This window comes from Ambystoma mexicanum, chromosome 12, assembly GCF_040938575.1.
Source record: "Ambystoma mexicanum isolate Mex_15411 chromosome 12, UKY_AmexF1_1, whole genome shotgun sequence".
In the NCBI taxonomy this organism is placed as follows: domain Eukaryota; kingdom Metazoa; phylum Chordata; class Amphibia; order Caudata; family Ambystomatidae; genus Ambystoma; species Ambystoma mexicanum.
Genome location: NC_090936.1, coordinates 971,672,753 through 971,685,136, shown reverse-complemented (window position 1 = coordinate 971,685,136; position 12,384 = coordinate 971,672,753). Strand labels below are relative to the sequence as shown.

General features: G+C 42.0%; 1 long non-coding RNA gene across 3 annotated transcripts in view; it reads left to right on the top strand.

Annotated features, from left to right (window-relative positions):
- The window catches only part of LOC138514156 (uncharacterized), a 98,763-nt gene extending 87,541 nt beyond the window's left edge, over positions 1–11,222 (top strand). For all 3 annotated transcript variants that reach the window (XR_011281885.1, XR_011281884.1, XR_011281886.1), the window contains one exon: positions 7,023–11,222. This is a non-coding gene — a long non-coding RNA (uncharacterized lncRNA). The remainder of the gene's footprint in view (positions 1–7,022) is intronic.
- The last annotated feature ends 1,162 nt before the right edge of the window (positions 11,223–12,384 follow it).

The window sequence follows — 12,384 nt, the reverse complement described above, 5'->3', positions numbered from 1 at the left end:
AAAACGGGAACTTCACAGAATTAAAGAAAAAGTGGGCCTGAGAGAGGAATCCGGGTTTCAGGGTTTGGGTGGTTGTGCAAATGTCCAGTCTCTGATGCACAGACATCCATTGAGAATACGATCATATATTAGTCTAGAATAGCCAGCATTTTTTATTTTGCTGTAAAACTTAATCATTGTGATGATGATGTAAGAATGAAATGGGTCCATAAGCGAGGCAAATATCCAACCGCTTTTATGGATAGCACCACGGATGGGTTGGGCCCAAGCTCAATTGAAGTATAATAAAAAAGCAAGATAGCCTGCATGGCTGTCCAGTGCTACAGGTGGGGAAAGAAACAGATCAGGCGGACAAAGGTGCAGGCCTGATCCATCCTAAGAAGGGTCATGGGTCTGTTGCCTGGCTTACTCTCCCTCCTAGGACATGTGCACAAGTCTGTCAGGGGGGTATTCACTAGTCCTTGATAAAGAATGGGGGGGGGGTAGATGTTTCCACCAAGGTATTCTAAACTCTTACAATGGCAATGTGACAGTACACAACATAAATAAGCCCACACAGTAGATGTATTACAAAATAAACTATTATAAAGTCATGTTACGAAATGACTACAATTAGGGAAGAACTAGAAGATACATCTTATTATCTAGGAAAAGTTAAATGCACATTTAATTACACTAGGGTAACAGGGTAACTGTGTTAGTACAATGTTGAGTACTTGCAATGATTTATCATACACAAATGTATAGAAAACAGTGGATACGTGTTCAAATTCATTGATCACTTTAAACAAATCCAGGACTTCAAGAGGAGAAAATATATATATTTATATGTTTACAGGTAAGAACATTTGTCTAGTAGTTTAGAAGTATGTCAATAGGAACCAACATGACAAAGTCAGCAGTTTGATCACAGATACAGTGACAATATAGGTAAGTGACAGCAGACAGTGCAGTAGGAGAAGACAAGGCTTGGCCAGTCAGAGAGGGAAGGTGGCACAGACATGCCCTGGCACGTAGTGGCAAGATAAGATACGAGCACCTGCTAAAGTGTTGAGAAGGTGGTAGGAGTTCAGAATAAGGAAGGAGGAAGTAGTGAAGACAAGGAGAGAGGTCCTTCAATCTTGTTACTTTCCAAATAAAACCCCTTTAAACTGCCACTTTAGTGGATGTTTCTCATTGATGACACAAGTCCATTACAGTCACGTGGTATTTACCGTGCTCTTGAGCTCACACATTATAATCTGGGGGGGGGAGGGGCAAGGGGTCACCCTTCTATGCTACTGAATTGTAGTCACACCAAACCCTTATCAGGAAAGAACCTGTGATGCCTCCTTGCCTTGGGGGAAGCAGTGGTTATGCTCTTACTCATTATGAAGCCCACTACAGGCTCTGTGCTTACCTGCATTCAAAGGTGCCAGGCACCCAGGATTGGGCCCGGCAACGGCCATTGTTATGCTTCTACCCCTTACTGGACCACATTATAGGTTCTGCTTTTAAAGGACCACTACATGGCACCTGGGTTGGCGCTCACTACAGGCTCTGGTGTAGCTTCTCCTAAAAAGGATCTGTCTGGCCCCTTCCAGGCTCTGGGATATGGTCCCCAGCAGACTTCCAATCAGGTCCTTCTCCCTTCAGGTTTCTCTGGATGCGTCTCCAGGACTGGGCTGCATTACCCAGCAGTCTGATCTCCTTGCTCCTTCTCACCTTCTGCAGCTCTACAGCTGTGGTCATTTTTAGATCTGGTTAGAATTCTTACATGCTCCGATTAACCCTGCGATTGGTTGCATCATTCTTTACTTAACCTGGGTTTACTGGATCGTTCAAAGCCCCCAGTTTCCACCTCCTCCTCATGTGGGACGGTTTTCCCTCGCTTCTCCATTGATTAACGTGTGATGAACCAAAAGCAAGCGTGCCAAGCACTTAAATACAGCCACCATCATATTGACGTCCACGTCAAATTCTGATGAGGCCAAGTTAATGGTGGGATTGGACTCAGGAGCAACAAATGGAACTCGGGCTTTCAGGCCTCAGTTTCATGTTGAAATGTATGAACTAAATCAAAGACCATCTATATATTGAGATCTTACATACGTCAATCTATTGGCCACAGTTGAATGGATTGGCTGAAGGATTTAATTAGACCTTGAATTATCTGCTAAAGAAGCTGATAGTTAAGGATGTGAAAACTAGGATTAGTTACTAGCCTGCACCCTATTTTCTGTGCATAAAACCCTTGGGCTTCAACCGGCTTCACTCCATTTGAACATGTATATGGTTCTAAAAAAGGAGATCTATTGGACTGGCTTAGAGCATGGTTCGAACAGCAAGAAGATCACTCTGTTAATACTACAAAATTGTCCAGAAAACAACAGACCGGAAAACCCTGGTCAGGAAATGACTGCACCAGTATCTAAAGCAGGTCCAAGACAAACAGAAAAGGTTATATGTTCAGAATTGCAGACGGACAAAGTTCAAGGTTGTTTACCGGGTAATGGTATTACTCCCTACCACTGATAACAAGCTCCCGGCGCAGCGGCATAGCCCATATAGCATCACTGAGATCCTGAGTGATTTAACATATAAAGGCTAGCATCCAGAGTGTTGCAAAAAAAACAAGTTTACCACATTAATTAGTTGAATTTGTGGTGGTAGACCAGCCACCTTAACCTTATGGTTCCCACGCATACAGAGGAGAACACCAATCCTCCAAAGCCTGATATTACTCTAATATCTGACGACTTGGACCCAGCCAAGAAGAGGGGTTCACAAGATGTCCTGGTGCATTTCCCTGAGGTCTTCTCTGAACTGCCCGGGTGAGTACACTGTTGTTTCTTTTTACCCCATTGACACTCCCAAGGGGAAATCCATCTGTTTTAGACACTATTGGCTACCAGAAGATCACTGACAAACTAACAGAAGATAAAAAAAAGATGTAAAAAAAAAAGTATTTCACTGGCAATTGTCCACTCATATTGCGCTGGTAGAGAATCCTGGGAGAAGGGAGGAAAAGTGCAATTACCATAGATAAATAATAGGGGGAAGGAACACCCCTGGAGAGAAGGGAAACACAGGAATCCAGGCCAATCCCATACCTCACAGACAATGAGAGCACAGCCCAGCTAATAATCTGCAATATTAACTCATACAGGCATTGTTGACCCCTATGATAGGAGGGAAAAGGGAACAGGTTTTGAGAGAGATGGACAGCGATCCAGGGGGAAGGTGGCCCCTAGAAAGGCAGAGAATGAGAATAGCAGAAGCTACAGCTGACCTACAGGTAGAGCCCATTCCCTGACTGAAGTCAGTGTACAAGGACTACATGTTGCTAAGAATCTGCTTGGTAACCCCCCTAACCTAGCCACTGGTGGAGAGAAGAGCAGGGAGCCAGGATACAGCTTACCCATTGGAAGATATATTCCAAGCACTGGCCAGAGCCAGACACCAGACAAAGGAGACAAGTAAAGCATGGTGAAGACTCAAGCCACTGAGCCTGACAACTTTGTGGCAAGTAATATCCCTAGCCTGACAACGACCTTGGCAAGGGGAAAGACACACTGGCTATTAAAAGCCACTGTAGAACTCTAGAGGGGGTGGCATTGCTGCCGGTAAGGTATCCCGTGGACCAGAAGCAATAACTATTTGATGGTAGGCGTATGCCACATCTCCAACAACAACTCTAGGCCAGCTATCCGCGGCCATAAGGTGATAATTACTGAGCAAGGAATAAACGGCAGAAGAACCAAAGCAAGCCTTTTGCAGACGGTATCCCTGGAACTGTACGTGGGCTAAAAAGAGCGCGTATAGCAGAGTAGGTAATGGACATGGGCATTGGGTCCTTTTAGAGGAGCTCCTTGCAGCAATCGTGTTCCAACACCATCCCGACACTTAACTAAAGTGTCACCTTTTGGGCTCAACTGAAATCCAATAGGACCTCAGAGGTGTTCCTCCATCCAAACCTGAATTTACACAAAGGTGATACACATCACTTCATGTGCCTCGTGTCTTCTATCGATTACACACTAAGCATGAATATATTCGGGCCCAGGATTACTGGAATCTAATATCAATGAAATGGGCCCAGGGCTCCTATTGGTGTGGCATGCGTAATTCCCCCCATTACCTACTTCCGCAAAGTAGATTTATAATGTTATTGCCATTTATGAGGGGATGGGTTTATGCAGACCTTTTGCTCTTTTGTTATTTGAGGTTCGGCACTAACTTTGAAATACCAAAATAAGTCAATAAAACGGATGTGCGAGGAAGCCAGGGGAAAAGAAGAGAAGTTGCCTAATCAAGAAGCCCAAAACAACTTGCTCCTATCTGAAGAAATGCTGCTCTGAGAGAAGCGCTCAATCCTGCCCAGCTGGGAAAGGCATGCAAGCCGGTGCCTGTATCGCAGGCGCATGGCCTACAAACTGCCACATCAACGTGTTTTGCAAGACACATTCAGTCTCGGTACCGAGCCCTCCCAGGAGTTTATAGGAAGACACAAGACAACCCCAGCCTATGTTACTATAAATACCACCAACCTTACCACATCTTTCTCTCCTCCTTTCTCGATTGCTCTTTAGAACGCTTTCTCTACCATGTGTATATACGCATTCTTTGCATCGCTAAAACCTGGATTTCTTCTTTTAAAATGTCTACACCCGCTGCCCAGACTTCTTTCTCACATTCACAAAGAAAGGCAACATTATGAAACCGATGTCAACACTTGAACACTGCCCAACCAAACTACCAATCAAAGGAAGTTATTACAAACCACTAGAATCACACACATTAATTTACTCATATCAAAGTGTTACAAAGAATATGTAACATGAATGCTCATCAATAAAAATAAAAATTGTTGATCATAATTTTGCTTCAATTTCACAAACAGAGTGACGATGGATTCTTGTATAAGATGACAAGCTGAGTAGTTTGGATTTTTCCGACGTGTTTCGAGTATGGAAATTCTTCTTCTGGGATTGTCATCTAGATCAAGAGAGAATATGGTTAGAAACTTAATCTTGCTTCTTGACGCTCTTTGCTGCCGTCTCATCTCTGTTTACTCCACCTACTTGAATATAGCCTCATGTTTAAAACCCCCTTATCAGGTTGAACTTTGTTACTGTGTATTGAACGTATGGCACAGTGCTTTAGAGAACGTCATTTACATACCCAAATAAATAAATGAATAACATAGCACGATCAAGACATTTATAGCAGATGTCAGCAGTATTTCTGAGGTCCTCAGAATACGTAAACCAAAGGGCACCAGAATGACTGTGTAGGAAGCCAGGTAGCAAAAGGATCACATGGCTTATTCGGGGGTTCAGAACATGGGACCGAGTCAAAAGAGGTCAGCAAGACATTAGGAGGATTTTAAAACGTGGTCAGGAAGAACATCAGAAGAGTTGGGAACAACTTCAGCTGTATGAGGCAATCCACAGGAAAGCTGTGGCTGGGTCGGGGCCACTTTGTGTCAGCCTCCAACAATACCCAAGAGCAGCGGTCTGAAACCTGCGGCTCTCCTGATGTACTGGACTGCAATTCCCTAGCCTAACGAGAGTTGTCCCACAAATCTGGAGAGCCAAAGATCGCGAATCCCTGCTCAGGGGTATTTCAGAAATTATCAATAGCTTCACTATCAATAGCTTCTGCCCTGTACTAGGCCACGAGTGGACAGCGAGTAAAATCAAGGATAAACACATAGTTTAGCATAGTGTTTTCATTAACACAGAAGTGAATAGCATAATCAGAGGAGTGTGCACAGTGCACCCATTTCTGAAGGCCGTCAGTCTGGGTTGGTTTTCTTTGCACAACTCAACATTGGCCCGATGATGGTTTCTTAGCTTATTGATGCACCGGATATGACCTGCTCTTAGCCTAAGTAATGGCTGCCATGTAAAATATATACTCCATAAACAAGGCAGACACTCTGACTGCTGGTGCAGTGTCTTCTGGCTGCAATTATGCTTTTTTCCCTAGAGGAAAGCATTATTTAATCAGTTATAGCTCTTTAAAATGATGTAAAGCATTTTGAAATGACTGTTGATGATTTGCTAAATTTATCTCTTGAAAGCTTTTGTTCATGAGAAGGAAATGTGCATTGTTCTAGATTTTGCTTGCACAAATTAATAGCATAGTATGTAGTGAGGACTTGCCTTGTAGCGTTCTTCCCCTTCAAGAGTCAATACCAACCTTGCCCTTTGCATGGATCCCTAAAGCAAGCAAACATGGAATTTGGTTTCCTGTGGGTGCCTATACAGCCGCTTCCCCAAAGGTCATGACTCCTGCCTTTCACGGACCCTCTAAATTCCCATTCAGGTACAAGGCATGTTTAAAAACTGCCTGGGCCTCATCCGTCGGCCATTACCACCATTCCCCTTCATCATCCCCAAATTTCACCTACGCAGAAGTTTCTGTTATGTGGTCAGTAGAGCGTGCTCCTCCTCTCTGCCCCTTTCCCCTCTCTCTGTGGCTGAAAGTCACGTTATCTGGTGTGAATTTGCTAAAGGCATCCAAGCCATTGCTGACACCAGCGCGTCTAGAGTATAAACAAAAAGGTTCTTGCAGAATGACAGGCAGGGGTTGTTGTGTTCCTATGGTTAACAGGAGATGAGAGCATCAGCAACCACGTGTGGGGATTGGGTCTGGTATTTGGAGCCATACATTGTCATCGCGAATGTCCTACATGCACAATTAAACATTGATTTGCTGCATAGATGAAACAGGCTATTGGTTTTAAAGCAGGATATTGGGGAAAGAAAATGTACGTGTTTGATGCAAATGACGCTATTAAAAAGGGATATTATTTGATTATGCTAACATTATAAACTGGCTCTTTTAAACATTTTAAAATATTAATTTCTAATGATCATAATAATAAGAATGTTGCATGTGTCTTACTGAGCAAAGCATAACATCAAAACCTAGAATAGCCGTATAGGTTATTATTATTTTTTTATTGAAATGATATAGTTTATACATAAACTTTTCATTTAGGTTTAATAGATCATTTTTCTCATTATTTACAGGTAACTAAAGGAGGAGAAAAAAGAAATGTGAAAGGAAAGAGAAAGAAAGAAAAAGGGGAAGCAAATGGTTGTGCATCGTCTGTGGATTTGGATCTTTAGTTTAGTCCAAGATATCCACGAGAAATTGAACAACTGTGTAAATCAGTTTCTTGTCTTGGCCTCTTAGTAGCTTTATCCATCTACTGTCACCTTCCTCCTGTTGGTGAGAGATCTTAAATAGTTCTCCAAAGAGAGCTCTCTTGTCAGCCAGCGCAGGGCATATCATGATTAGATGTTTCAGTGATACCGGAGCATCTTTATCCATACAGAATCGACAGAATTGTTCAGCTTTCGATATTTGTCAGATGTTAGATAATCTTTGTCTCGTCGGGAGAATATTTAGTCGAAGTTTCATGAAAATGGTGTGGATAGTTGGGTCCGGAAATAGTACCAAGTAGTGCAGAAGTTCGTTCAGTGCTTGTATATCAGTTGAGCATTGTAAGTTCATGGTATATCTTTATTTCCCTTTTATTGTTTTGATCCAATCATTTTGTTGCAACTTTATCTTTGCACGTTGGGGACGGTTGATAAGTGCTTCCGCTGTAATGTCTTAATTTGCCATTTGTTGGAATAGTGTTGCCTTCCATGTTTTCAACAGGGTATTATTCATGGTGTAGCGTTATTCTTAGGATTTGCATTGCTGGGATAAGATCTTCGTTTATCACCTTATGCCAAAGAACCATCTGTTTCCAAATAACTATTGAGGTGAGGGATTGTAATGCTACCTCAAACTGTATTCTGGTCATAGGATAGTTTTTTGGAAGGTTTAATATCTTCCGCCAAAAGGCGGCTTCCAGTGTTTGCCAGTTTATGTTGGTAGCAGTGATCATGGCGTCACTCCCGCATGTGATAATAGCAATGACTTTTTGGTGATAAAACGCTAGGATTGTTTTCAGAGAGAATTTGCCATAACGCCTATGTAGCTTCACTCCTTGTCGCGCAAGCATTTGAATTTTACCTTCCAGGGTAGTCACCCAAGCTGTTTCTGCTTTCTGTTGATTTATTACTACACCAAGATATTTGAAGGTGGTGACTACCTCCAGGGTTTTTTTGTCCAATATGAAATTTGTTACTCTATGTCGGTGACTTGTGCTATGATGTTTAGTTAATTTCATTATTTTGTTTTTTTTTGGCATTAATCTGGAGTTCGTTCTGATTCATATATGTTTCTGTCATGGGTAAATTCTCCTGCAAGCCTGAGGGGGTTTTATCTATCAGTACAATGTCATCGGCATACATGAGGTATGCGATCGGCAGGGAGTTGATTTTCAGTGGATTAAGTGTGTCTGGTTTGATATTTGTGGAGTATTCTGCCATATATAGATTGTACAGAGTTGCCGCTAAGGGACATCCCTGTTTTAAGCCGTTCCATGTTCTTATTGCGTCTGTGGTGAGTCCTTCTGTTGTTAATCTACTTGTGACTGAAGTGTTGGAATATAGTAACTTGATAGGTTCACTAATCTCCAGAGGACATTTCCATATTGCAAGTTTTTTCCACAGTATGTTCCTGTTTATGGCATCGAAGGCCATATGCAAGTCTATGAAAGCGGAATAAACAGGGGAGTTGTTCCTTAAGGCTTCATGTTTTAGTAGATTTAGAATCAAAAGATTCACGTTTGTTCCCACATTAGGAGTGAAGCCTGTTTGCCTGCTATCGAAGAGGTTTCTCTCTTTGGCCCAAACAGTCAGTTTTTGAAGAAGGTATATTGCAAACAATTTTCCCAAAGGATCTAATAGAGCAATAGGTCTGAAGTTGGCGGGGTCGTCTCTATCGCCCTGCTTATAGATCGGAATCAATACTGCTCTAGTCCAAGTAACAGGTATCATCTTTACTGTATTGATTAGGGTTAGGATAAGATCCATTAGGTCCGCCCATATCTCCGGGGCCTGTTTCAAAGAGGCATTGGACAGGCCATCAGGACCAGGGGCTCGGGAGGCATTCAGATTTTTGATCATTTCTAGAAATATAAGCTTATCCCAAGTGATGGTCCATTGATTTGAAATCGAAACATCCGAAGAATTTTCATCTGGACTCCGGACTTTGTAAAGGTTGGAAAAGTGTGTGATCCATTTCTGCTGAGTAACGTTTGAGACCATCAGTTGTTGCTGTCGGACGTTATTATTCAGCAGATTCCATAAAGTTCGCAAGTTCTTATTTCTGAGTGTTAAAAGCATGGCTTCCGCGTCCGTTTGTTGGAGGGTCATCGTGTGTGTTTTTTTCCAGGTTTTATAAGATTGTTTTGCGTTTCTGCTCTTCTGCAGATTTTCAGGGGTGGGATCCTTTCTCCATTTTTGGAGGTTTTGTCCCAGGGATTTCTTTTTGTTTGCTAATTCTGGATTATAGTAGTGCTGATGAGCAGATTTCTTTGCTGTGATCTGTTTTGTTAGGAAGGGGATCAATATCCAGTCATAGTTTAGTTTTTGTCATCTGGCATATTTGTTTGATGGAAAGTCTGCGGTAGAGCGGCTAGATGGTTTTTGCTGAGTCTTAGCCTGGTGGTTGCTCCTGTTAGTTCTAGCAGAGGGAAGAGGGGAGGATTGAGATGATCGCACAGTCGTGCACCACTGATCATGAGCATGGAGTGATCGCTCTTATTAGTAGGGAGTATTTTATATTCCGATAGCAAGTTGTTCAGAGCTGGAGATAGGTATATATAGTCGATAATTGCTGAGGATTTTCGACATGACCTGGTTGGAATCAACAAATTGGGTTTGTCGCAGGGATGCTTTATTAATGTCAAGTTTCTCATAGAAATCTCTTTAGTCCAGCGAAGAGCTCTTGTTGATAAGTCATGATGGTGTCTGAGGAGTCGATTGGGAGCATAAAGATGGATATTGAGGTCTCCACAAATAATAAAATCGATGTTGGGAAATTTCGCACTGATTCTGTCGATTGTCAGAAATACGCCATCCAGGAAATTGTTGTCATTAATTGCTGCTGGATTCCAGTACGCATATATGGCGGCGATCCTTCTAGAGATCAGGTTGTCTTGTTGAAATTGGTGTTCGGAGGTCACAGGATTCGATATCTTTATGATCGTGAGTTGAGTCCATGGATTAATGTTTTCTGTTTCAAGGAGGGTCCAGGATGGAGATGTCTTCATCAGCGTCATAAGTCCTGAGGATGCGCAGCCCCTGGGTCCTTGCAAGGCAGGGTTAAGGACAATTGTGTATCCGTCACAGGAGGGCATTTGAAGAATCAGCCCGGTCTCTTGAAGGCATATTATGTGACAAGATTCCAAGACAGGAGCCGGCGCTTCAAACAAGTGGCAGTATCCTCTCGTATTCCATGAGCATAATGACCACCCATAGATCTTTAGTAGGGTTGATGGTTATGAACGGCCCTCTAATTCTTTTGGATATGCTGGATGGGCATCTTCATAATCTCGCCAGAAAGCTTGTTGCAGATGAGGGGCGCTCTTAATACGGTGGATATTTGGTGTCGAAATTGAACGATTTCTACCTAGGGGAGTTGTGTTACGCATTGTTCTTGACGATCTGTCATATTGTGACCTGCTACAGTCTTTAGGGTTCTCCGCCAGTCGACCAATAGAGCACTTCCTTTTTTTTTGCGTCCATTGTTTCTTTTGGGATAGATGAGCAAACAAACCCCAGCAATAGCAATGGTGCAGCCATCTGTAAAATTTGATTCATGGTGTCTGGTGTATAGAATTCAATCTGGATTTTGTCTAGGAATTGGTCATCTTCGAAGCTCACGTCTTAATTTCCTGTGACTGTACTGATTTGAGTTGTGGGATTGCGTGAAGCAATCTTAATAAATTGGACCTGTTGAGTGTAATAGTCACTCATCTGTGATCGATACAAGCGATCTGGAGGATGTACTTTGATTTTTTTCTGCCAAGGATCGATGAACTGCGGTAAGCTGTATGTATCAGCGTTGCGAGAGTTCCTTCTATCATTTCTTTGTGGTTCAGATGGTTATCATTCCCAGAGTGAGAGTCTGGTACACCCCTATTGTATGCTTTTTAAAACCACATTTGTGAAACGGGAAGCAGACAAATAGCACTAATGAGGGTTCATGGTTGCTTTGCATGAATTCAAAAGGTCGTTGTGGAAATAAAGAATGATAACAGATGTTTATATTTGATAAATATATGTATGACCAAAGAGCTGTATAATTAAATCACCAAGTATATAAGACACACTGTGCTTGGTGCGGGTTTCATTTTTTCACAATAGTCACTCTAGCATTAAAGTGTTTATCCAAATGAGTATATATGGTTCATGGTTACAGACTCAGGATTTGTGTGAGGCGATAAAATGGCTGTGACATCAGTCACTCCATTTGGGTGCATGGGTTGCCCCGTTTCTATTCTAGAGAGGTTTCCTCTCCCCAAAAACGGGAACCTCACAGAATTAAAGAAAAAGTGGGCCTGAGAGAGGAATCTGGGTTTCAGGGTTTGGGTGGTTGTGCAAATGTCCAGTCTCTGATGCACAGACATCCATTGAGAATACGATCATATATTAGTCGAGAATAGCCAGCATTTTTTATTTTGCTGTAAAACTTAAGTTTAATCATTGTGATGATGATGTAAGAATGAAATGGATCCATAAGCGAGGCAAATATCCAACCGTTTTTACGGATGGGTTGAGCCGAAGCTCAATTGAAGTATAATAAAAAAGCAAGATAGCCTGCATGGCTGTCCAGTGCTACAGGTGGGGAAAGAAACAGATCAGGCAGACAAAGGTGCAGGCCTGATCCATCCTAAGAAGGGTCAGGAGTCTGTTGCCTGGGTTACTCTCCCTCCTAGGACATGTGCACAAGTCTGTTAGGGGGTATTCACTAGTCCTTGAAAAAGAAGGGGGGGGGGTAAAAAAAAAACAACGTCAGTGTCTGTACAGAGTTTTCCACCAAGGTAGTCCAAACTCATACAATGGCAATGTGACAGTACACAACATAAATAAGCCCACAAAGTAGATGTGTTACAAAATAAACTATTATAAAGTCATGTTACGAAATGACTACAATTAGGGAAGAACTAGAAGATACATCTTATTAAAAAAGCGTAAAGGGTCTAGGAAAAGTTAAATACACATTTAATTACACTAGGGTAAACAGGGTAACTGTGTTAGTACAATGTTGAGTACTTGCAATGATTATCATACACAAATGTATAGAAAACAGCGGATACGTGTTCAAATTCATTGATCACTTTAAACAAATCCAGGACTTCAAGAGGAGAAAAGATATATATTTATATGTTTACAGGTAAGAACATTTGTCTAGTAGTTTAGAAGTATGTCCATCGGAACCAACATGACAAAGTCAGCAGTTTGATCACAGATACAGTGACAATATAGG